Source organism: Lynx rufus, unplaced genomic scaffold (assembly GCF_022079265.1).
Source record: "Lynx rufus isolate CCGP_SWC_20201006 ecotype Redwood Valley unplaced genomic scaffold, mLynRuf1.p SCAF_1, whole genome shotgun sequence".
Lineage (NCBI taxonomy): Eukaryota > Metazoa > Chordata > Mammalia > Carnivora > Felidae > Lynx > Lynx rufus.
The window spans coordinates 38996336-39022855 of NW_025814823.1; positions in this window are offsets into that span (position 1 = coordinate 38996336).

Genomic DNA, 26520 nt, shown 5'->3' on the forward strand with positions numbered 1-26520 from the left:
TGTTAATAGCACACACGTTGTAGATTTACTTTTAGAATGAAATGAGTTAAACATTTAGAAAAATGTGTACCAAATGTTAACACTGAATATACACATATGTATGTGATTATGTCTATGTCCATATCATCTGTATCTATAGATATATCACAACATTGACTCATACCACTACTGAGGCACAAGGAGTCAAAGAACCTTCTTTTTTCTTCCTATTGACTAACTGGAGCACCACAAGTAGGCTATCCTGAGAAAAATCTGTTTTTATATTTCACTAATGTAATGTGACTCTGCATATGCAAAAAATTAAATGATGGCTTTGAAAACATGTAAACATGGAGGTTAAGTCTGTGGGCCACAGCTATAGTATAGCTTTATAAAAATTTCTTTTGAGACCATGAGACATACGTGCAATCACATTTCTTGACATGTGGTAAGCTGCTGTGTAGATAATCTGGGTTGTAATGCGGGGCCATGTTTAAGTTACCACAGAAGAATAAGCTTCTTGAACTATCAGGGCTGATATTTCCTTTAACATATCATTCCACCTTTTGCTTTTAAACCTTTCACACCAAATTTCTGCTCTTTTGAAGTGTAAGAGCTGTATTTCGACATTTAAAAAGCAGAAGTCCTGAGGGATTCACTGGTAAAAGCCATTAGTGAATTTGCTGATATAAAACTTGCATGATATCATAAATCTTTCATAGAGCATCTTTGGAAAATTTGTGTGTGTGTGTGTGTGAGAGAGAGAGAGAGAGAGAGAGAGAGAGAGACAGAGAGGGGGACAGAGAGAGACACAGAGAGAGACAGAGAGAGATTAGGTGAAAATGGCAAATTGCATTACATATAGCCTTCAACATTATACTTTGTGACATTTAATAAAATAGGATCAAAAAGTGATATCCTCAGGGGACTTGTTATGCCGTCATGTGAATGAACTGAATAACCATGCCATATGTTCAGAGAAGTAAATGTATATATTTGATTTAGGAACACTTACTTCAGTTTCCTTTGCTGGAAAAATGAACATTCACTCTCTATATGCTGTAAGTGTCATAACAATAATACTTCACATCAGTTCTCTGTATATCATAGGTATAAAAGATTAAGTTAAATTTATATCCACATGTACATTTCTATATTATTTTGGTTATCTGGATGCTCAGAAATAAAGCAGAGTAAATGAGAAGTACACAGTTTGTAGTAATAATTATTTCTAAGTTCTGTGGTTATATGTATGGTATTTTTTTTAATGTTTACTTATTTTTGAGAGGGAGAGACAGAGCATGAGCAGGAGAGGAGCAGAGAGAGAGGGAGACACAGAATCCGGAACAGGCTCCAGGCTCTGAGCTGTCAGCATAGAGCCCGTTGTGGGCCTCAAACTCACGAACCATGAGATCATGACCTCAGTGGAAACCGGATGCTTAACCAACTGAACTACCCAGGTGCCCCATATGTGTGGTATTTTTAGCAGAAGAGTTCTGTATGCAGGTAATTTTACAGTAACTTCAAAGAGTCATAATTAGACTTTCAGTTTTGGGAGAAGTTTATATAGGCTCACTTTTCCCTGCCCCTCTCCTCCAAGTATTCCTAAATAACCTGGAAATAATTCAATAGATATAATCATAAAAAGACTCTGAAAGTGGAAAGAAGAAGGCAGACTGGCTGCAAATGTAAAAGATCAATTTACAATTCCTCAAAATAGTGACGATCAGAATAATATTATAATAGGATGTTAGGAAAAACAATATCCATGATGTACAAAACATATTTGGCTGTCATTTTATAAAGTATTTTAAAAGTTTTCACATCCATCTCTAGCTTTCTGTGCAATAGAATTATCTCTTACAAATTCCATTCTCTTAAAAATATTTTAAATTATACCAGTTATTGGTCATTTACTTCTATTTGAAGATCTTTATAGGCTTTAGTTTCATAAGATTCCTTATCTAGGGCAATATTATAAAACATTTTAAATTTCAGGCTATTGTGAAATACTGCTTTTAATAGGAAATTTACATTAAATTCTGTGCAATACTAGGCACTTTGTAATAATCATGTTGAAAATGCATAAAAGTTTAAATTCCAAGATGGTTATAGGTTGTTAAGATATTAGTTCTTTTTCTCTGTCATTCCTTCAATGTCACACAGAAAATGTAAGTCCTTATGATCAAATTGTATTTGATCTGTACATAAGTTACCTCTCTGACTTATCTCTTAACTGCCCTCTTACTCTGCCTAAGCTACAGTGATTTCCTCACTCTTCTTCAAGCATGTCACATACTCACATTTCTTAGAGCCTCAGACGACCTGTATTCTCTATAAAACATTCTTCTCCTGATGTAGTCATGACCAAATTCCTCAGTAGTTTTATGCCTTTGTTCTAATGTCACTTTTTAATCAGCCTCACCTGAGTACCTAACCCTACACACACACACACACACACACACACACACACACACACACACACAATCCTGACTCCCTTTTGCCTGCTCTTCTTTTTCCACATTTCTCTTTATCTCATATGATAAACATTTTGTTAATTTATCTTTCTGATTGTTTATTATACCGCCAAAACACAAAAGTGGAAGTTTCATATGAACAATGATCTTTGGTTTATTCTGTGCCCAATTCCAAGTATCTAGAACATAGTAGATTCTCATTAAATATTTATTGTACATTGAAAATGGATAGACATAAATAGCATGAATAGAAGCTATTTTCATTTTTCCCAATATGAATACATAAGCAGTTTTCCAGTCTGAATACATAAACACTTCGGTAAAATAACTACATTAAGGGACCAATCAAAATTGTAAAACATCATATATATGTATTTACTAGTCTCATACTCTTTCCCTAGTACAGGATAATTTATGTATTTATACTGGGTCACTCAATATACCTCTGTATTTTAGCAAGGCATCTCTTCTAATTGGGATTATTTTTATTCTTTGCACAATATTTAAAATTTTAAAGAGTTCATTGACTTAATAGTGCAGAATGTAATATCCGGATACTAGTTGTATGTAAATGATAAGATTCATCATAAAAGAAGAAATTATCTGAGTCAAGATCCTACCCTAAGTAAGTAAAAAGTTTATGCTTTTTAGTTTTTTTTCCCTTCTCATTTTATGTTTCACTCATGACAGAATTTTCAGATCATCTTGAATCAGGAATAATCTTATCCAGACTAAAGGTGTTTTCTTCCGGTAGAAAAAGGCATAGCTTTATAATAGATTGACATAGCATACACATAGTATGTACAAGCGGTGAAATACTAAGATCTCTTGGTAGATAGATAGATAGATAGATAGATAATAGAATAAAGGCAGATACATATAGCTATAAATATCTACTCCATCTGTATAGATACAAATTCTATCAATTTATAAGGTATCTAATCACACAGAACATATGATATATCAAACACAGTAGTGAAGATAGAAAGATATTCATATGCTCAAATGTATATACAAATATAGTTAGGTGGTGGTCAGCTAGATAGGTTAATTTTTTGATAGCCATTTAAATAAACAGAAAATCAATTCTTTTGACAGAGCTGAAATAGAGTGTTCTGAGTGAGTAAAAACACTCAAATCATTTGATTCTATCAAAGTTAAAATTGAAAAATTGATTGAGTGCTTGTATTGAAATGACCTATGCTTGATTTTGTTCTCTTGGAGATATAGCCTTTGATAAATGAAATAGTTTAAGACATCAATAGTGTTGTGAAGCAGGGCAAGGGATTCTGTGAACATTCAAATATCAGTGTGAGATTGAGTTATGCCAGTAAATGTCAACTTTGGTCAGATAGCTTTTGGTTTCAGAACAACATAGTCTTTTAGTCCTGAAGCCAAACTGCACACATTCAGGTCGTGCTGAATGATCGAAATGCCACCGAGTGAAAACAAGCTGAGATTCGCTGCAATCATACTACGCAGGGTATTCCACAGGTGTTTTGGATGATGTGATTTCAGCTGGAAATTTTATAAAAGCTTTAGACAGAAGAAATCCTATTTGCCATTGTGTAAAGTTAGGAATTGCTGCCACTCAGGAATTCTCAGTCCTCATATTTGATCTAACCAGATTTCTTTTTTTTGTTTTTCATCTAAAACTTGTCCCCAGACAACCTGCACCAGAATAACCTGGGTGCTTATTTACAAGGCACATTTAACAGACCCCTCCATGGTGTTGTTGAATCCAGGTCTCTGCAGGGGCCTGGTTATCTGCACGTAAATAAATATTTCAGGTAATATATGCATACCTGCACTCAAGGGACCATGAACTAAACTCCAAAAACTGTTGGGAATGGTTATTAAGTTTTTTTTTTCTTTTGTTTCCTCAGTATCTAGTTACTTCATGGCAAATGGATCAAATATATTTTTGAGTAATTCATTGTTTCCTTTTATATAATGAACTTTTGATTTCTATGAAAAGTATTTTTCATAAGGAAGGAGAAATTAGATAGGATTCAGTTTTTAAAAAGTGAGTCATGTTGTATTAAATCCTTTTTTTTTTAATTTTCCCTGAAGGCAGTCTCTTGCTCATTAGATACAGAACTCAGAGCAAGTGTTGTTGGAATGAGAAATCAGAAATTAAACTTCAGTGATGCCAGACCAGCTGGAAATTGAAGGTAACATCACAGAATGAAGTGAGCCACAAAAGGGAAAGGGGGGATACTCTGAAATCTGTGAATAAACTCTCTTCAAAACTTTGCCTGTGCCAAAAAATGTACATTTAAGAACTACTGAACTATGCCAGCCTGACAATTCAAGATACACAATAGACAACATTCTCTGTAGGCCAAAAGAGATGGGCAAAAATTTCAACAGCTTCATTGTGCTAGAAAGAAGAGCTAGGTAAACCCCTTTGGCTTTTCATTTAAACCTTAGATTTGCCACTTCTAAGCCTAGGTTAAGGAATTCACTTAGTACTAAAGGAAAAACCATAATAACCACTCTCTCATAAAGCTTAAAACCAAGATTCCATAAGATCAAAGTATTCACCCATAATTTAACAGTTTGCAAGAGCAAAATCCAATGCTCTTCACATGATAATATAGAGACCTAGAAGCTCTACAGCATATAAATCACAATGTCAAGTGTACATTGAAAAGCTACTAGACGTGCGGAAACAGGAAAATGTTAGCTACGATTAAGAAAAATAGCAGTTAATACAAATAAACATCCAGAACTAATTTCTGGTATTAGCAGCAGAAGGACTTTAGAATAAGTGATCATTATTTTAAACTACATACAGGAAAAAAATGGATGTGAAGGGTATAACGATGTGTAGTTTCAGAACTGAGAAAAAACTCTATACAGAACCAAATGAATCTGGGTTATACACCTGAATTAGATATAAGCTTTGAAAAACTTCAGTGAGATCCGCAAATGGCTACCCTTCTTTCTTAGTGGTAGCATGCAAAAGGTAGCAAAGTAAATTTTGTTTGGGAAGGGAATATCCTCAGGCCATAGACCTTCCAAACTTCAGAAAATTTACTGAATAAAGAGTTTGTTTGTTTGTTTATTTGTTTTGAGGTTGATTTCTTACATTGTATTATCCACAGGTCTTATAGAGTCATATTTAGTACCTCTTTTCTTCTACTTTTGAGGGTCTGCCAGTGCAATGTTCTGTGGGGTGATAAAATGGTTAATAATGCTGCCAAATAAATCAATACAAAGTCAGATGGTTGAAAATACTCTGATGCAGAAAAAAGTGAGTTGTACTGCTGCCTTGGTAAGGTGGTCAGGTAAAGATAATTTTGAAATTCTCTGAATGTTGCGTTACAGGGAAACATTTTTGCTAATATGATCAATAAACTACATGTGCCAGAGCCTTGGTTCCTTCTTGCCCTTGGGTAAAGTGTCTCTTCCAACACTGAAACATTTCAGGGCTATGGAAGTGACTAAACTTTGTATATAAATCTCAAAAATATAATTAAGTAAAAATAGCCAGATGTATAATGATGAAAGTCATACTATAACTTCTAGGAAAAGTTAAATGAATATGCAAATTAATATGATGCCATAGATAAATATGTCCAGAAGTGATTAGCAAAATAATTTGCTAATAATTAATGTTATTAATAGTGTTGAAACACAAAGATACAAAGGGGCTATTTGTATCTATAAGTGTTCATTTAAAAATAAAGGATGTAAATCAAATACAATTACACATTAACATTTATTTAATCTAAATGACAGTTAATGGGTTTTTTCTTCAGTTCTTTAAATGTTTGGCATGTTTTTATAAAAAGATTATAACATTAATTATAGACTATACTTTTCATAAAAATTAGCAATCCTTTTACCCAATTAGGGTATTATGACTTAAATTACATTGTCTGTTTGCACATTATTTTTAACTTTTCTGTTTCATTATCTTTTAATTTATAAATAACATATGGAGTTGTAAAATTATAACTTGAAAGTCTTCTTCTTTTAATAGGAGAGTTTAAAAACTTTTTTTTGCACATACATATTTATTCTTACATATTTATTCTTCCATGAAATGGCATTTTATTTTTAGTTTCTTTTATATTTTATCACATTCCTTCTGCTAGTAATAACATATCTTCTAAAAATTGTCAATTAACAAGGAACAAATTCTTATTTAATTGCCAATATTGCTTACTTTTTAAGATATTTTCATCCCAACTCTAATTGAAAGTGTCCACTTTTGCAGGTGGTCTCTAAGCTGGAATTCACCTATTGTAGATTTCCCTACACTCAGTATGTGATCTAATATAGTTCACTTGCAAGGCAGGGTGATCCAGACCTGTATGCCTGTTTTCAGTGGCCTTGATGCTCTGATAATGCAAATGGTCAGTTCCAGTCACATCATCACTGAATTTTTATGACTAGATTCTCAGTCTCAATGAGGATCACGTGGTAGGCAAAATTCTAAGGTGGCCTCCAAGATTCTTGTGGCCAGTCTTGTATACACCCTGTATAATCCCCTCCCCTGATTGTGGAGATGGCCTGTGAAAATGACAGGGTTTCATCTCTCTGATTAGGCTATAACAAATGGAAAGTATGAAGAGATTTTACATGTGTGATTAAAGTCCCAAGTCAGCCTGAGTTAATTAAAAAGAAGATTATCCTGGATGGGCCAGGATTAATTAGGTGAAGGAGCTTAAAAGAGGGCCCGAGTTCCTTACTGAAGGGAGAATGATTCTCCAACAGTCTTTGAAGAAGAAAGTTTCCCTGTTGTGAGCCGGCTGTCTTAATAGGACTTGAGGGTGACCTCTTGGAGACTTGAGCAACCCCAGTCCAAAAGCCAGAAAGAAAATACAGGCATACCTCATTTATTGCATTTCACTTTAATTCGTTTTATAGCTAGTGTGTGTGTGTGTGTGTGTGTGTGTGTGTGTGTGTGTGTGTGTTTTACAACGTTTTATTCTGCATTCTGCATCAAGCAAGCCCATTGGCACCATTTTTCCAAAAGCATTTGCTCATTTTGTGTCTCTGTGTCACATTTGGGTAATTCTCACAATATTTCAAACTTTTTCAAACATTTTATTTCATAGTATTATATTTTTATGGTGATTTGTGATCAGTGATCTTTGATGTTACTACCATAATTGTTTTGGAGTGCCACAAATCATGTCCACATGAGACTCAAACTTAATCAACAGATGTTGTGTATCTTCTGCCTGCAGATGTGGTCAAAATAATGAAAGAACTGGAATTAGAAGGGAAACTTTAAGATGTGACTGAATTGCTGTAATCTCATGATGAAACTTTAATGGATGGGGAGTTGCTTCTTATACATGAGCAAAGAAAGCGGTTTCTTGAGATGGTATCTACTCCTGGTATCTACTCCTGGTGAAGATTGCTGAAATGACAACAAATGATGTAGAATGTTACAGAAGCATAGTTGTTTAAGCAGCAGCAGGGTTTGAGAGGACTGACTCCAATTTTGAAAGTTTTACTGTGGATAAAATGCTATTTAACAGCATCACATGCTACAGAGAAATCATAAGTGAAAGGGAGATTCAATTGATGTAGCAAACTTCATCACTGTCTTACTTAAAGAAATTGCCACTGGGGTGCTTGGGTGGCTCAGTTGGTTAAATGTCCAACTCTTGATTTCAGCTCAGGTCATGATCTCAGTCATGAGAGGGAGTCCCATGTTGGGCTCCTCACAACATTGATAGTGAAGCCTGCTTGGGATTCTCTCCCTTTGCCACTCCCCAACTCATTCATTCTCTCTCTCTCTCTAAAAAAATGTCACAGCAACCTCAACCTTCAGCAGCCCCCACCCTAGTTAGTCAGCAGCCATCAACATTGAGTCAAGAAAAAAGATTATGACTGGCTAAAAGCTCAGATTGGTGGTTAACATTTTTAGCAATAAAGTGTTTTTAAAACAAGGTACATAATTTTCAAGACATAATGCTTTTGCACACTTAATAGACTACAATATAGTATAAATGACTTTTATATACACTGGGAAACCCAAAATAATTTGACTCGCTTTATTGGGATATTTGCTTTACTGTGGTGGTCTGGAACTGAACTCATTGTAATAACTCTGAGGTACACCTGTGGAATCTCAGTCTCACAATCACAAAGAACTAAATTATTCCAACAACCTGATGGGCTCAGAAAAGGATCCTGAACTGCAGAGGAAAATGTGGCCCAGCTAACATCTTGATTTTCACCTTGTGAGAACCTAAGCAGAGAATCTATTTACACTGTGTCTGGATTTCTGATCTACAGCAACAGATAAGTGAGTGTTGTTTTAATCTGATAATTTAGTGATAATTTGCTGTACAGCATACAAAAGTAATACAGATCATTAGCACACAACAAGATTCTTTCTTAATATCAAACAGGTTATTCTCTATTGAAGAAGATATTTCCCAAGGATTGAAGGATTTTTTTTTTCTGGAAACTTTTTCTTATTATGTCTTCAGAGACTGCTTTGGCCTGATTTTCCTCTTTCTTCACACAATGTTCTACCCATCTCTTACACTTACCTTTATATTTCTTTTACCTTTGGTTGGTATCTCCTTATTAATTTATCTTACAGGTCACTATTTGCATTATTTTCCCATTTCAAATATTTGAGAGGACTCCCCAGACACCTGAGTGTGCACCCACGTGAGATTTTTATTTAAAGTGAAAGACGTGGTGCTGTAAGAAAGAGAGAACGCAGCCAAGTTTGGAGATCTGAGGGACATTCACAGCATGAGCCTCCTCTTGGGCCCAAGTTTTGCAAGCTGGACTATAATGAGTCTGAATCTTCAGAATCTAGTGAGGAATCTTGTTGGCTTGGAGAAAATTCATTTCAAAAGCTCTCTGACTCTTCCACCAGTCAAACCAGGTTTGTCAAACCGGCCGGGGTAGTTACAAAACGTTAGTAAAGTGGGGCGCCTGGGTGTCTCAGTCGGTGAAGCATCCGACTTCGGCTCAGGTCATGATCTCGAGGTCCGTGAGTTCGAGCCCCGCGTCGGGCTGTGTGCTGACAGCTCAGAGCCTGGAGTCTGTTTCAGATTCTGTGTCTCCCTCTCTCTCTGGCCCTCCCCCATTCATGCTCTGTCTCTCTGTCTCAAAAATAAAATAAACGTTAAAAAAATTTAAAAACAAAAAAAAACATTAGTAAAGTAACGAGCACTGAGTGTAACAAGAAAAGTCTCATATATTGAAGAGTATATCAAAAATACCATTTCCCTTATCTTGGCCAGTTGTAAGTCCAACAAACCAATCTAACCAAAAAAAGCAGGCATCTAGTATCCCCAGAGATAAAGGCAGAAATTCTCTTGCCTAGCTTTAAAATAGTTCTGCATCCATATTAATCATTGCAGATGGCAGGTTGCTATCTCTAGTCTTCTGCTAAATCCACCAATAACTAGAATTTGGATTTCTATTGTTGATATAGTTTAGTGAACCCAAATCTTTGTTAAACTTTCCATCTTTTCTCCCTTTTAACCCACCTTCTCTATTTTCTTGACTGTATTAATAATGGCAATTTAAAATCTTTATCAGTTCTTATCAACTCAATCTCTAGCAGATTGTTTCTCTCGAATTCTGGGTACTAGAACATATTTTTTAGCATGTTTCACAATTTTTTGCATTGGTACTTTGCAGTATAATAATAATTATAGGGAATTTGGAAGGTGATATTTCTGACAAAAGACAGTTAATTATTTTTTAAAACATACTAGTGTGTCTTTCTCATTCTGCACAGGATTGACATTTAGGTTTATAAGATCTATTGTTTTTATATTATTATTATTTTCTCTTTTCTTCATAATTTCTCTTAAATTTTTAACAAAAGGTGTTTCAAACTCCTGGTCATATTACTTTTTTGCATCTATTTTTCCTCCCAGTCTTCAGGAAAGTGCTCTATGCTTTTGATGCCTTTGTTATTTTTATTTATTTTTTTTTATTTTTTACTACTTTTAACTTTTTATCTTAGAATTATCATCAAAATTAATCAACGGTCCTTTTGAAAAACTCAATACAGAGGTTACATGAATGAAAAGTGCCATCTTTGTCCTGCTCGGCCCCTTCCCAGATCCTACCCAACTATCAGAGGCCCAAACCTCTTTGATCAGTTGGGTCCTGGGCTGGCTAATCTGGTTATCCCTCTAGATGGACTTTCCAGTCTCACCACTCTGCTCTGTGCCCTAGGAGGCTGATATACATAGATGGTGTCACAGGGCTCCCTTGGCCTGGCTTACAGTTGGTCCCTGCCAGTGGGGGAGATGGCCATTATTTATCCTGCCTACCACTCCTGTAGCCCACTCAAGAGTCCCTCTGGGGCTGCACTTTTCAAAGGTATATTCCCATGATTCATGGCTTACATAAAACACCCAGTGCTCATCCCAGCAAGTGTCCTCCTCAATGCCCATTACCCATTTTCCCCTCTCTCCCTCACCCCCTGCCAATCAACCCTCAGTTTGTTCTCTGTATTTAAGAATCTCTTATGGTTTGCCTTCCTTATGTTTGTAACTATTTTTTTTCCCTTCCCCCAGGGTCTTCTGTTAAGTTTCTCAAATTCCACATATGAGTGAAAACATACAATATCTGTCTGTCTCTGACTGACTTATTTCACTTAGCATAATACCCTCCAGTCCCATACGTGTTGTTGCAAATGCCAATGTTTATAGCAGTGCTATCAACAATGGCCAAATTATGGAAAGAACCCAAATGTCCATCGACTGATGAATGATAAAGAAGATTTGGTTTATATATGCAATGGAATACTACTTTGCAATGAGAAAGAATAAAAGCCTTTGTTATTTTTATTTGAATGTTAAGCATTAGGCATGGAAAGATGAAGAGACAATTTGAGGCTTGGATAATGTTAGTTTCCTCTAGTGTTGATTTCTTTGCTTTTGGCAAACATTTGTTGTAAAGTTGGAACACCTGAAGACAATCTGTAGTTAAGGTCATTGTGAAGACTGGTGCACTTCAGATATACCCTTTACAAGATGTAAGCCTAGAACTTGAGGTGTTAAGTCTCTTCTTTCTTGGTGGACACTGGAGTCCAATTTTGCATTCTCTGCAAGCTTCATAAGAATATGGACAGCACTTTTCACTTTCTCATCAACACTGATGTCATTTTCAAATTGTTGTATATCTAAAGAGGGGAAAGGGCAACAATAATTTGACAACAAAATTATTTCTCTAGTTATCCCTTCTTTCTTACATTTTAGCTTCACAAATTCCTGTTGTCTTATTAGCTTGCCAGTGCTTTAATGCACATTTATAAATATTTTTATCTCAATTTTCTATTTGCTGTGAATGAGCATGCTATAAAATAAGCTAGACTTTCATTTATGGTAATGTAAAAGGATGAATAGATTATCAGTTAGTTTTGAGATTATAATATGTTACTTATGATACATAATTGGAACCCAAAAATAGAGGAAAGAAGAAGGACAGGAATACATTTGAAGAAACATGAAGAAATGGCCAAACATTTCCAAAGTATAGAAACGAAAATGGACATGAATAACAAAGATTACCCCAAAACTTCCAAATGCACATCAATGAATGTCGTAGACACTGTCTAAAGTTCTCTAATGTCCGGGAAAAGACAAGATCCCCGAATAAGGGTCGTTGCCCCATTTTTATTAGGATCAGAAGGCTTACAAACATGGTGATGGACGTGCATCAAGAAGCAATGAATCTGTGAACATTAACTAGTGGACGTGAGGGAAAGGGGGTCTTGAAGATGTTTGGGGTTAGGCGTTTGGGTTAATACAAAACAATATATTGGCGCCAAGCAGTCAGGCATGAGGCACCACCTCTGTTTATCTTAGCTAGCCTAGGGGATGAGACAGATAGGGGAAATAACCAGAGTTAACAAGGCACCTTTTCTTTTGTTAAGCATCTCAGCTCTGGGCTGCTTCACCTGCAGCAGTCTATAGCCCAATTTACCCGTTTACCTAAGTTGGTCCTTCCTTCCTGTGAAAGCAGCTTCTGCTATAGTACTGAATTGGGGGTGCTTCCACCCTGAACACCTAATCTTGTTTATTTCATGTAGCTATGTATTGGGTGCCTTTACACCTCCCTATTCTTGGTTGCCTTGTCTTGTTTACCCAAACACGGGTGTGAGCGTCCTATGGCTTTCTGCTTCTTTAAACCTTGTTAACCCATTGGTGTAAGCCCAGGGAATGTCTAAGCTTATTCCCCACAGTTGAAAAACAGCTGATCATATAAAAGGTACAAAAGAGCCTTTGGGGTCCCTAGGTGGCTCAGTTAGTTGAGTATCCAACTCTTGATTTTGGCTCAGGTCAGGATCCCAGGGTCATGGGATTGAGCCCTGCATCAAGTTCTGTGCTGAGTGTGGAGCCTGCTTAAAATTTTCTCTTTCTCTCCCTCTGCCTCTCTCTCTCTCAAATTAAAAAAAAAAAAAAAACACCTTGAAAACAGCCAATTAAAAAAAAATGACACTTTACATAGGGGATAAAAATAACACAGCTGGTGGTGAGCTCCTAATTAGACATAAGGAGGCCAGAAGAAAACGAAAATAATATATTTTTAAACTCTTTAAAGGAATAAAAAGAATTGTCAACTTAGAATTCTGTGTCAGGCTAAAATACCTTTAAAATATGATTAAGTAATACCATCTTTGATCAATTAAAATTGAAATAATTTATTGACAGCAAACCTATGCCATAAGACATAACAAAGGAAATTCTTCATGATAAGAAAAAAATTGGCACAAGTGAAAACGTGTGTCAACAAGAAAGAAAGAGCATTATACATAGTAAATATGTGGGTATACATAAAAGATCGTATATATTTTTGATTTCTTTAAAGTTATATGAATATTTAATGAGAAAATTCTAAGATTGTATTTTGGCATTTATATCAAACATTAAATGTAAACAGACTGAAAGTTAAGTATGCAAATTTTAATCACTAGAACTACCACTAAAATTTAACGCAAAATTTATAGTTGAAAAGTCAACAAATAAATTTTTTAAAAATATTGGTTTGGAATGGAGATGAGATGATCCTAAAGTAGACGGGTCAAACAAAAACAACTGACAAAATATTTGAAAAAAAAAAACAGTCTCAGTTTTTACATACAAAGAGGTTAATCTCTGCAAACAAGACCAGAGTTGGTTAGACTTGGGAAAAAATACCAAGAGCCAAGTGCGTGCTGTCAATAAGAGACACTTGAAGCATAAAATTACACAGAGGTTGGTGCAAAAAAGCCAAAAAATATATCATACAGTACTACTGGGAAACAGACAAACCCACAGTAATATTTAGTTAACAGTCCCTTTCAGAAACTAATTTTTAAAATAACAACAGAAGTAGTAAATAAATAAACAATCTGGACACTCAGATGTCTTTATTCAGTTGAGGTATTGAAAACTAAATTCAATAACTAGAATAAAATCATTTCAAGTCCACATGGTATGCTCACTAAGTTAGACCACATACTGTGTCAAGAAGTAAATCACAATTTATCAAAACATTAAAATCTTATAGAGTGTTCCCTATTCATGAGATAATTAAATTACTAATCAATAACAAGAAGACATTTAGAAAATCCCCACTTGATTTTAAATTAAATGACACTTGTAAATAATACCGAGTCAAAGATAATAAGCACGAGGGGAATTAGAAAATGTGTCAAGCTGAATGATAATAAAATCACAACATACACACAAAAACATTGTGGTATGCTGCCAGCACAGTGCTTAGAAATAAATTTATAGATATAAATACATTTAGTCATTGAATTATTCTACATTAGTCATTCTGTTATTCTATGACTCCTAAATATATACTGTATTATGTACTGTAGATCTTTTTTTGTTAGAATTCTTATTAAATAATGCAATTTCTGTCATCTGTATTTTATTTTAAAATGCTACAAGATAGGCTTTTTCATTATTAGACTTGTTTTTAATGTATTTTGGCAGTCTATATCTTAAATTAGTGCTGTGCGGAGGAGATAAGGAAACAGTCTCTCTCGTAAGCACAGAACCAAAGAATGAGTGTTCCTCCCGGTTTTGCTGACCGTGGCTCCTCTGGTGCCTTCATATCATGAACTCCAGATCAGGGATTTGGGGACAAGAGATTTGTTCAGCACAATTACCTCTAGTAGATAGTGCTACTTAGCCGTGCTGGGCTGTAGTTTGCAATAAATAATAAATAATAGACAAAACCTCAATACAGCTGAACAGCTGTCGCCACAGCTAACAGTGGAGCAAATCACGAGGTCAGACAAGAAATATAACTGGGGAGCACACAGATACCCAGCTGCCAGGGCTAACAGAGCACATATCTTCACATCTGCAGGGCTGTAGCTGCCAAACCTTTCCCATAAGCAGCTTTGTGTATTGACTTCAGTCAGGCCTGGTAGAAAGACAGAGAAATAAAATTTTGTATATTCAACACTGTTAGAATGAAGAGTGTATCAAGTTAATGTTGCAATTGTGAATGAATGGCTATGATTTTATTTTTGTCAAAGAAGAAATATACTCTTAAAATATTTAAGTTCTTTTGTTCAAGGGCTATGTCTATTTCTTTTTTTTACTATCTAAACAACTGTAATAATCATTTACTATCTTTAAAATTGCAAAGCTCACATTGTGTTCAATTATAGTTTCACATGGAAGCTGAACTATTTCATTAATAGATATATTTTACTGAAAATTATTTACTGAATTGAGAGACTTTGATACTTTTTGATTTTTTTTATCAAATCCATAGTCTAAAACATTCTTTTGTATCATGTTACTTGTCATTGTTGGCATAATATTTATGTTACATTACTAAGTAAAAAAGATAACACTTTCATGGTTGGCACAAGAGTAAATTTGTTACATGAAAAGAAAACATAGATGCAAGTGAAAGATAAAATTTCTTAAAATATTTGATAGCCATCCAAGTGTGGGATAATAGTGGTATATATATATTTTTTTATTTGGTATATTCCTTAGGTCAAACAGATACCAAAGAGGGGATTGAGTTGATGACCCTGTGAGGTAATTCAAGGAGCAACTACCCACCCATTTCAGATGGGCTCTTGACCACACGTGACATTTCTAGATGCTGGCTACGTGTCTGCCACTCTAAATGGGCCAACGCAGTAATGGGGGAAATTGTGCACATATAGGTGTTTGCTGAGAGCTGGAGTGCATTGAAAATCAAATGGCCAGTCCTAAAATGGGCCTGAAGTTTTTCTACAGCTTTTTTTAAGAGAAGATACATTTGCTATTATATTCATATTGTTAAGACAAATGCAGATTTTGAAATTCTACAATTAGAAACTATTTCAAGGTGCTCTCAACTGCTCTGAAAATGAATATCCCTATTACAAAGATACTCTGTGAACCCATTTCCTATTTTTAATAGCCAGTTGAATCATACAACTGTTCTTTGTTGTGTTCTGATCAAATTCCTGTTTATGATATGGATCTTTATGTAAATTGTCCTAGGGAATTAGTATGCCTCTATCTCCTTACTGTTCCTTTAGAAAATCATAGTTTTCATTATAAATGAATATACTAAAATTGTGTTTAATACATCAGTTTCTTATGAATTATTTACTGACCATTGTCTTTCATGTGTTCTCTAAAATGACTTTCATGCCCAAAAACATGGAGTATATTTATGGGTATGTTTAGATATCAGTATAACCAAACTCAGACTGAGAGGTCTTTTCTCCATCATTCATCTGCTTATCAACTGGCAATCCCCACACATTGTTCCACAAACCTCTCGTTGTATGACTGTCAACATTAGTGTATACCGTTTGTCAACTTTGAATAGATGAGGAGATACAATAATGTACTGAAAACAAACCAACTAGAAATTATGGAAACTAAGAGAAACTAATCAAAGAATATTTTTACAAGGGTAAAAACATAAGAAATGTAATTTTAATATTGTTCAGTATGTTTTATCATAATCCACTGCTTATAGGTATCTGAGAAAGTTATCTATTATGTCTTTGAAGCCATATTTCAGTTGGGAATGTTTAATAAACTTTGCTTTTCTTAATTAATTTTAGGCACTCTACTGTGTATACACTGGTGTTTTAGTGTTGTTTCATTTTGAGGATATGCCTTTTGTGAAACTCCTGATAAAATTCTTCACCCATTTTTCTGTCTATATATTTTATTGGTATCTCCATATATAGATTTTTCTGCATTTTCTAGGTCCTGGAGATGTAAAGTTAGGTGTGTGCGTGCACGTGTGTGTGTATGTGTGTGTGATATTTTTCTTTTTTTAATGTAGTGGACATCTATTATAAACTTTTTCCATTAGAACTGATTTCATTATATCCTATAAGTTTTGGGTATGTTGTTTTTCATTTTCATTTGTTTTGAGATATTTTATTTTTCTTATGGTTTCTTCTTTGACCTATTAGTTTCATTTCCACACAGTAGTGAATTTTCTGGTTTTCCATCTGCCATTGTTTTTTAGTTTCATACCATCGTGCTCAGAAAAGACACTTGGTATTATTTCAGTCTTCTTACATTTGCTGAAATTTGTTTGGGGACCTGACATGTAATCTGCCCTAGAGAATGTCCCATGTGCACTAGAGAAGAATGTGTATTCTGCCGCTGTTGTGTGGAATGTTCTACATATGTCTGTTAGGTCCATAGGAACTTTAAAATATAGTTCAAGTCATGGGGCATCTGGGTGGCTCAGTCAGGTGGGCATCCAGCTGCGGCTCAGGTCATGATCTTACAGTTTGTGAATTTGAGCCCCGCATCGGGCTCTGTGCTAACGGAGACTGGAGCTCAGAGCCTGGAGCCTGCTTCGAGTTCTGTGTCTCCCTCTCTCTCTGCTCCTCCCCGCTCATGCTCTCTCTCTCTCTCTCTCCTTCAAAAATAAATGAAAACATTAAAAAAACTTTTTTTAATGTAGTTCAGGTCAGTTTTTCCTTGTTGATTTTCTGTCTGGATGATCTCTCCATTGTTGAAGTAGGGGTATTAGGGGTATCCCTAATAGTATTGTATTACTGTCTATTTCTCTCTGTTAGTATTTGCTTAATATATTTAGGTGCTTCAATATTAGGGGCATGTACATTTACAATTGTTATATCCTCTTGATGACTTGACCCCTTTATCATTAATTAATAGCCTTCTTTGTCTCTTACAGTTTTTGACTTAAAGTCTACTTCTTCTGATACAAATATAGGTACTCCTGCTCCCTCTCATGTACTATTTTCCTCATTTCAATTAGTTGTTCATAAGTGTTTCCTTATAGTTCACTGAATTTCTTTAAGAGGATTACTTTGAATTCTTTGTCATACAACTGATAAATATCCATTTCTTTAAGGTTAGTCATTGGAGTTTTATTAGTTTTCTTTGGTTGTATCATATTTCCTTGATTTAATCATGATCCCTGTGGCTTTGTGTTGGTGTCTCCGATTTCAAGGAAGTAGGCTCTTCTTTTAATCTTTAGGTACTGGCTTTGATAGATAAACTCTTCACCAGTCAGCCCATCAAGAAGTTGAATGGGCCATTTTTTGGTTCATGGGTAGGCTTGTTGCTCGAGTCCTTGGGTAGGCCAGTCTGGTGCCTGGGTCAGCAGATGAGCAGGCCTGGTGCTTGAACACATGGCAACCAGCCTGGTTCCTGGACCTGTGAGAACAGGCTTGGCCCTGGGGGCCACTGAAGTAGGCTTAGCATCTGGGTCCATGGAGATGCTTCCGTACCAAAATAGGTAGGCCAGGGCCTGGGTTCATGGGAGACCCCTGGGAGCCTGGTACCATGGAGTCACAGGGGGCATACTAGCTCTCACTTCACTTTCTTTTTCTCTTAGGGTGAATCTCTTTCTGTCTTGGCCCTGGGCTGCCTGGGCTTGCTAGAGTGGTGATGGGGGGTGGCGGGGAATGTGAATATCTTTTTACCCTTCTCAATGTGTGTGTGTGTGTGTGTGTGTGTGTGTATCATTCTGGTGATGTGATGACTCACCTGGAATTGTTAGCTCTTGTGAAGGTATTTTTGGTTGTGGATAGTTATTCAAATTAATGTTTCTGAGAGGAACGGTTGCTAACTTCACTCAAACTAAATAATTTAAGTGTATTTGAAATAATCAGCCATTTACTTTGTGGTTTATTATTTTTATGTCTTTATTATTCAAGGTCACGAAGATGTTTTACATTTCTTTCTAAAGAAAGAAAGAATGCACCTGAGTGAAGAAAGAGTATAGCTGAACAAAGGAGGTAATACATTTAATTAAGAAAAAGTGAAATTTGGATGTATTATTTTACTCATTAAGCAGAAAATTAAAAAAAAAAATCTTACTGCTTTCCTCTCAATTTAGGAATAAGTTTACCAAACATTTCAGATAATCATACTTATGTGTCAATGTATATTTGATTATGGAATATTTAAGCTAATAGTTTATCATATATAAAAAATGTATGACTTTTATTTTCTTTTCTAACTTCTAGAATGCATTGCTGAGGTACTGAGGAAAATCGAATTATATCTGATAGTTCAAGTTCAAACTATGACTTTTACTTTAATGTAACAGATATGAATTCTAAGTAATATTGTTATTTGAACTCTATGAATTTTACTTCAATTATTTTTTTCAAATAATTCTATTAATATAATCATAAATGACATCTTTTCATGTTGTCTAGGTTCAATTCCTTTTGCCCATGAAATATTCATTTTATTTTGTCCTTGGCTACTTTATAGATATTAAATTAATTTGATAGAAAATTATTATGAAACATTTTACAAAATATTCTCTCCTTTAAATTATGAGCCTAATTATCATGTGAATAAGGAGATTGTGAAACACATATGCAGCAAGTTTCAAAACTTCTTGTATCTTTTATTACTATATTTACCAAATTCTTACTACCTCTCCCTTTCTTTGTACCTCTCAGAGCCACAGAGCCATAGAACAGTGTGATATTAAGAGAAGAAAAAATGCATTTAAATAATTAAGACTTGTTCTTTAAATCTTGTATTAAATTAATTTTTTGGATATACTTTTTATCAAAAAACATAAGAAGAGAAATTAACAGAATATTGTGCCAGATATTGTTCTGAAAGTAATTTATAGAAATGCCTTCTAATTAAAAAATGAGCACATTGATTTGAGTCAAAAATAGAGTTTTCATATTTTGAAACAGTAAACTGTCTTTAGTTTGTTAAGATTAAGATAAATGGAAGAGAGAGGGCTTGTGCTTGAAACCCAGATCTGTTACTCACTGCTTACAAGATTCTGAATATTATTTAATTTCTTTAATGCTCAGTTGTCTTTTTAAGCTCTTTATTAAAATATATACAAAATAAGATAAGATAAAACCAGAGAGGGAGACAAACCATAAGAGACTCTTAACTATAGAAAAGAAACTGAGGGTTCCTGCAGGGGTGGTGGGCAGGGTATGGGCTAAATGGGTGATGAACATTAGGGAGGGCACTTGTTGGATGAGCACTAGTGTTATATATAAGTGATGAGTCACTAAATTCTACTCTGGAAACCAATACTACACTATATGTTAACTAACTTGAATTTAAATAAAATCTTGGAAAGAAAAAAAAAGGATAGATAGATATAGATAGATATAGATATAGATATAGATGATATAGTTATCAACAATGGAAATGAGTATAAATAAGTGTGATTAGACCCATATAATCATATAGATGCATAAATGTTCAGGTGGGCCTGGTAAATATTCAAATATACACAAGCACCACAAGTTTCTCTATTGCTGTCTTTTTTAATGTTAATAATAAGTGGCCATTGAAAAGTGTTCAAATAGTTACATGTTGGAAAATTGAAGATGACTTTTTATGTTGATTTAAAAAATATAGTGGTAAAACCTATATATAGTGGTAAAACCAAAAAAGTAGTTTTGACACCTTTTAAACTGCTGTGTATGAGCTGTTTTAATTGAATTCTTATGTACAGGCATCATATACAAAATTCAAGTTAGGTTCAAGATAGATAGATAGATAGATAGTAAGATAGATACAAAGAAAATGGGAAGAAGTTGATAAAAAAGTGTAAAAGGGGAAAAAAGAAAAAAAAATAGAGCTATAGAAATCTAAATAAAAATATAGACCAGCAGCCTTATTTTACAGTATGAGCTATGGGTGACAAGTATTTCAGAAACATAGCTATTAGTACTTGACCAGCCTATTGACTTTTAATATTACAAACTTGAATTGAATTAATGGCTAGCTGTAACTTCTAATGAAGAGTATCGCTATAATAATCTAAAGGAGCAGAACATTACTTAAGAAATTCTGACATCTCTTTAACACAAATTGAGAAAGTAAAGAATAGTATTAATAAGCATTAGTATAAACAAAAGCAAAACAAAACAAGATTTTAGATCAGCAGACCACTTTTATAGGAAACAATAACAATGAGATTGCTATGGTTTTGATGTTGTTTTAACACATTCATTATATGTAAAATAACATCTCTAAAAATTTGGGCAATATCACTAATTTTCAATTTCTATAGATGAATTAAGACTCTCACAGTACCCTTGCTTTTACTTCTTCAAATATAAGTGATCTGGTTTTAGATAAATGACAACACTTACAGCAGACTTTAGACAGTGGTGATCTGTTGTGTTTTTGTTTTTGTATTTTGCTTATTTCAGAAATTTGCTATTTTTATTTTTATTTTATTTTTATTTTTTTAAATATAATTTATTGTCAAATTGGCTAACATACAGTGTATAAAATGGGCTCTTTGTTTTTGGGGTAGATTCCTGTGGTTCAACGCTTACATACAATACCCAGTGTTCATCCCAACAAGTGCCCTCCTCAATGCCCATCATCCACTTTCTCCTCTTCCCCACCTCCCCCATCCACCCTCAGTTTGTTCTGTGTGTTTAAGACTCTCTTGTGGTTTGCCTTCCTCCCTCTCTGTTTGTAACTATTTTTTCCCCTTCCCTTCTCCCATGGTTTCCTGTTAAATTTCTCAAGATCCACATATGAGTGAAAACATATATCTGTCTGTCTCTGACTGACGTATTTCACTTAGCATAATACCCTCCAGTTCCACCCATGCTATTGCCAAAGGCAAGATTACATTCTTTCCATTGCCAAGTAGTATTCCATTGTGTATATAAACCACATCTTTTTATCCATTCATCAGTTTATGGTCATTTGACTCTTTCCATAATTCTGGCTATTGTTGATAGTGCTGCTATAAACATTGGGGTACACCTGCCCTTATGTGTAGAAGGGTTCTAATAAGATTTAAGCATAGGCTACATGGCAGAGTCTACTGAGACAATGACTGCACAGTTAAACAACAACAAAAAATCATGGAGAGCCATGTACACTGAGACAAGGAATTTAAATTTTCTTTTAAAGGCATTGTAGAATTAGATCATATAAGTAAAATTGTTGGCTTCCTGGGTTAGAAAGATTGCTGTATTAGAAATATAGAGCGTGCTTGGAGAGAGGCAAGGATAATCTGGAGGTTAACATAGCCTCTGAGAATGACATTTGTGACATTAGTCTAAATTAGAGGTGTGAGGGGTGCTTGGGTGGCTCACTGGGTTAGCTGAGCATCTGACTCTTGATTTCAGCGAAAGTCATGATCTTAGGGTCTTGGGGTTGAGCCCTGCATTAGGCTCTCTCTCCCTCTCCCTTTGCCCACCCTCCCTCATTTGCACGTGCAAGCATGCACGCTCTCTCTCTAAAAATAAATGAATGAATGAATGAATGAATGAATGAATGAATGAATAAATAAATAAATAAGAGGTGTGAGACTTAGCATGGAAAGGAGGGGCATATTTTATGGAGCACAAGCTCATACTGTACATATCGTTTCTAAGAGTGACTACTTTTCCTTTTATTGACTAATAGCTACAAAACACTTTGTTCTCAGATGTGTTTATGAATCTCTTAGTGAGCTGCAAGAGTTTTGGCAATGCTAAAGTAAGTTTAGAGGAACTATTTGTTGAGAGTGTATTCATTTGTGAGGGTGTGTTTTCAGTGACAACTTGTATGAATTGTTTAGTGGGTCAAAAGAAGTCAGAACTGTGAGAAACTGGGAACCGTATGTTGCTAATATCATAGTTGTTACAAGGTACACATGCGTGGAAGCCTTTATCTCCATGACTATCTGAAAATGGCCACTTGATAAATGTGACTTTCCTTCCATCCCTCTTTAATTCCCTCTTTTACTCTTACTGGAATCTGCAAGTGCCTAAGTCTGCTGAATTACATTAAAAGGAAATAATGCTTCAGGATGCCTGGGTGGCTCATTTGGTTTAGTGTCCAACTGTTGGTCTCAGGTCATGATCTCAGGGTTCAAACCCCATACTGGGCTCCACACTGGGTGTGAAGCCTACAAAAAGAAAAAAAAAAAAAAAAGAAGTGTACCTGGGTTGCTCGCTTGGTTAAGCATCCGACTCTTAATTTTGGCTCAGGTCATGATCTCAAGGTTGAGATCAAGCCCCACTTTGGGGATTGGGATTCTCTCTCTCTTTCCCTCACTTGCAGGCAAGCTCTTTCTCTCTCTGAAAACATTTTTTAAAAAAGGAAATAGTGCTTGAATTGTATATAATTGTTTTCTATGAGTTAGGAATCTCTTTTGTTTTATGTCCATCTGTTACTGGGTTGCTTAGTTCTTGTTCCAAATGCAGTTGGAGACCTGAGACCAGAATGGGGAAATAGATTTTATGGAGTAGGTAAGTATAGTACACTTTCAAAAGTGAAAGGGAGACACTGCCAGTGGCAATGGCACCTGGAAGTCTAGCTACATCCTTTTAAGCTTCCTTTCTGCATATGTAAATTTGGCTTTAATTGATATTTTTGATTGACAGCTGGTGGTTGTATAATATTTTGGCTTCTGTGCCATGCGCCTAAAGGGCAAATTGCACCTTTTGTGCACAGGCTCAGATTTTAGAAGTCCCCTTGGGGCACTTGAGCCAGCTCTGGCTCCTCCTGTTCTGTTAACCCTGGGGTGGGGGGGCCTCTGAGGGTGTGGTCAGCACATGCTTTATCTCTCCTAACTCTTGCCTAACAACTGCCTAACAAGTCCATTTCAACTTCCATTGTATTTTGTGATGTGTGGGTATGTAGCTATATAGAAAAGTAGAGTGATAAGAAACAATGGTATTTCTTCTCCATTGATGTAAACATGATATTAAAAAAGTGTTGTTTTAGTTAACAAACTGAGGTACTTATATCTACTTGATCGGTATAATACCTCATTCTCATACTTGCCTGTTAAAAAACATAAGAATGTACAATATATTTTTTGCCAACCTATTTTACAGAAGCTCATTTATTCATCTATTCACTTATAGAAATATTGAAAGACCTCTAACCTCTGAGACTGAGAGACCTCTAACCTCAGAGACTTCTAAACCACTGAAGAAGACTTTCTTTAGGTCAATTTATTTGAATAATTGGTTAGGAAAGCTTACAGAAAAAGATCACTCTGTATATAAAACATGCTTACTAGAAATACGTTGTCTAAGGAGAAAATGAATATTGCATAAATTTTTAGGTTGTTCTCCAAAGCAGCATCTAAGAAGGGAGGAATGGGTTTTCTATTCAAAGGACTTTTCAACAAACACAGCAGAAAGGAGACCTTTCACTTATAATCGATTAAAGTCTACATAACAAACAACACTTTGCTCTCTCCATAAGAAAGACTGTTTTCTTCTCAGGGACCAATACCTAACAAACAAGGCTGGAAGATAAAGATGTATTGTTCAGACCAATTATGCTGAAGAGAAACATAAATAAAGGCTGTGGCTTTGTGTCAGTTTCAGGCACATCTCTTGGACAAGAAACGTGAAACACTACAGCTATGAAGCCTCAACAAAGCAAAGTAGAACATTTTTAAAAAGAGTTATGTTAATCTAGTTTTCTTTTATGTTCCTATCTTGAATTTAAAGATTAAGAATAAATAAATCGAAGCAATGCCATAACCTTAAAATGATATATCCTTTGATTGAAAAGATCAAAAAGTTTATAAGTAAAAGAACCACATAATATGATTTGGAATTTGCCTAAAAGTGTATTTCTTGAGTTGCATAAATTATTTGACTAAGGCATTTTATTTTTTCATTTTCCCCTAACGCACCTCATTGCAGCATTTTACCTAAGATATTTGTTTCTTAAATCTGATATTAAATTTCTCTATATCTCTCTGTTTATTTCTCTCTCTATATATATATCTAATCTGTATTTGGGCAGAAGGATTTTGCTAGATTTTTTTTTTTTTTACGTATAGTATTCGATGCTATATTAACAGAACTTAGTGATTTTTAGGCATGTGTGATGGGCAGAAGTCAGTGTTGATGTCTCAGCTCCTGGTGGCATTATCATTTAGTGTGTGTTAGAATGCCAAAGAAGAAGCAGGTTTTCCAGAGAAGTTAATGACCTCAGTTTTGGAAACTTGGATTCTGTGGTTCTTGAAGCTTTTCTAATTGCAAATGTCGATATATAGGTTAGAAAGCAATTTTTGGATCTCAAGGAAAAAATATGAACTAGAAATTACTGCATGAAGAATATTAAGTACAGGTATTGTGTTTAGTGTGAAAATAAATGAATAAATTTTAAGATAAACTGCAGTTTTATTATCTCTATATATCTATATATTATTTTAATAGGCTTAATGAGCCCACTTATGTGACCTATACCATGAAGAACTAACATATTTTGTTTATAAATTATTTCTCTGACTCTTATATAGTATGTTACAAAGTTAACAGTAATTAAAACAGTACATTTCTGGCATAAAGACAGAGATAAAGACTAATGGAACAGAATAGAGACCAGAATTAAACCCATGCATATATAGTCAATTGATATCCAGCAACGGTATCAAGAATACATAATGAACAAAAGATAGCTTTTTTAACGAATAGAGTTGGGAAAAGTGGATGTCAACATGCAAAAGAATAAAATTGGACCCCTATCTAAACATCATACACAAAAGTGCACTCAAAATGAGTTAAAGACTTAACAATAAGACCTAAAACTGTAAAACATATGTAAAACCTAACAGTATGGAGGCTCCTCAGAAGACTAAAGGTAAACTACCCTACGATTTAGCAATCCCATTTCTGAGTATCTATCCAAAAATTGAAATCAGATCTCAAGGAGATATCAACACTCCTATGTACATTGCAGCACTATTCACAATAACCAAGACATGGAAATAATCTAAATGTCTGTCAACAGATGCGGGGGAAATATGTGGTATATACGTATAGTGGAATACTATTCAGCCTTAAAATATAAGAAAATCCTGCCATTTTCTACTACATAGATGAAACTGAAGGACATTATGCTGAATGAAATAGGCCAGACAGAAAGACAAATACTGCATGATTCCACTGACATTTGGTACCTAAAATATTTAAACTCATAGAAGCAGAAAATACAGAATAGAATAGAATAGGGTAGAATAGAATAAAACCATATTATGGTTACCATATTTTAGGGCGGAAGGAAGGAGGAAATCAAGACTTGTTCAATTGGCATGAAGTTTGGAGATCTGCTATACAGTACAATACCTGTAATAAACAATACTGTATTGTTCATTTAAAAATTTGTAAGAGAGTAGTTCTCATGTTAAGTGTTCTTACCACACACGCAAAAGGGGACACATAAAAATTTTGGAAGTGTTAGGCACATTTATTGTCTTAATCGTGGTGATGGTTTCATATGCTTATGCTAATGTCTAAACTCATCAAATCATGTATGTTAAATATGTGCAGATTTTTGTATATCAATTATACTGCAATAAATCTGTTTAAAATTTTTAAAGAATATTGATAAATATATGCTGTCTAAATGAATAGATTAAGAACTGAGTTTCAATGTTAAAATCTAGCAGTGGGTGATGGTATAAGGAATTACGGTAAAACCTTGGTTTGCGAGCATAATTCATTCCGGAAACATGCTTGTAATCCAAAGCACATGTATATCAAAGTGAATTTCCCCTTCAGAAATCATGGAAACTCAGATGATTCATTCCACAATCCAAAAATATTCATATAAATATGATTATAATACTGTATTATAATACAAAATAATAAAGAAAATGCAAAATATAAAGAAAAATAAATTAA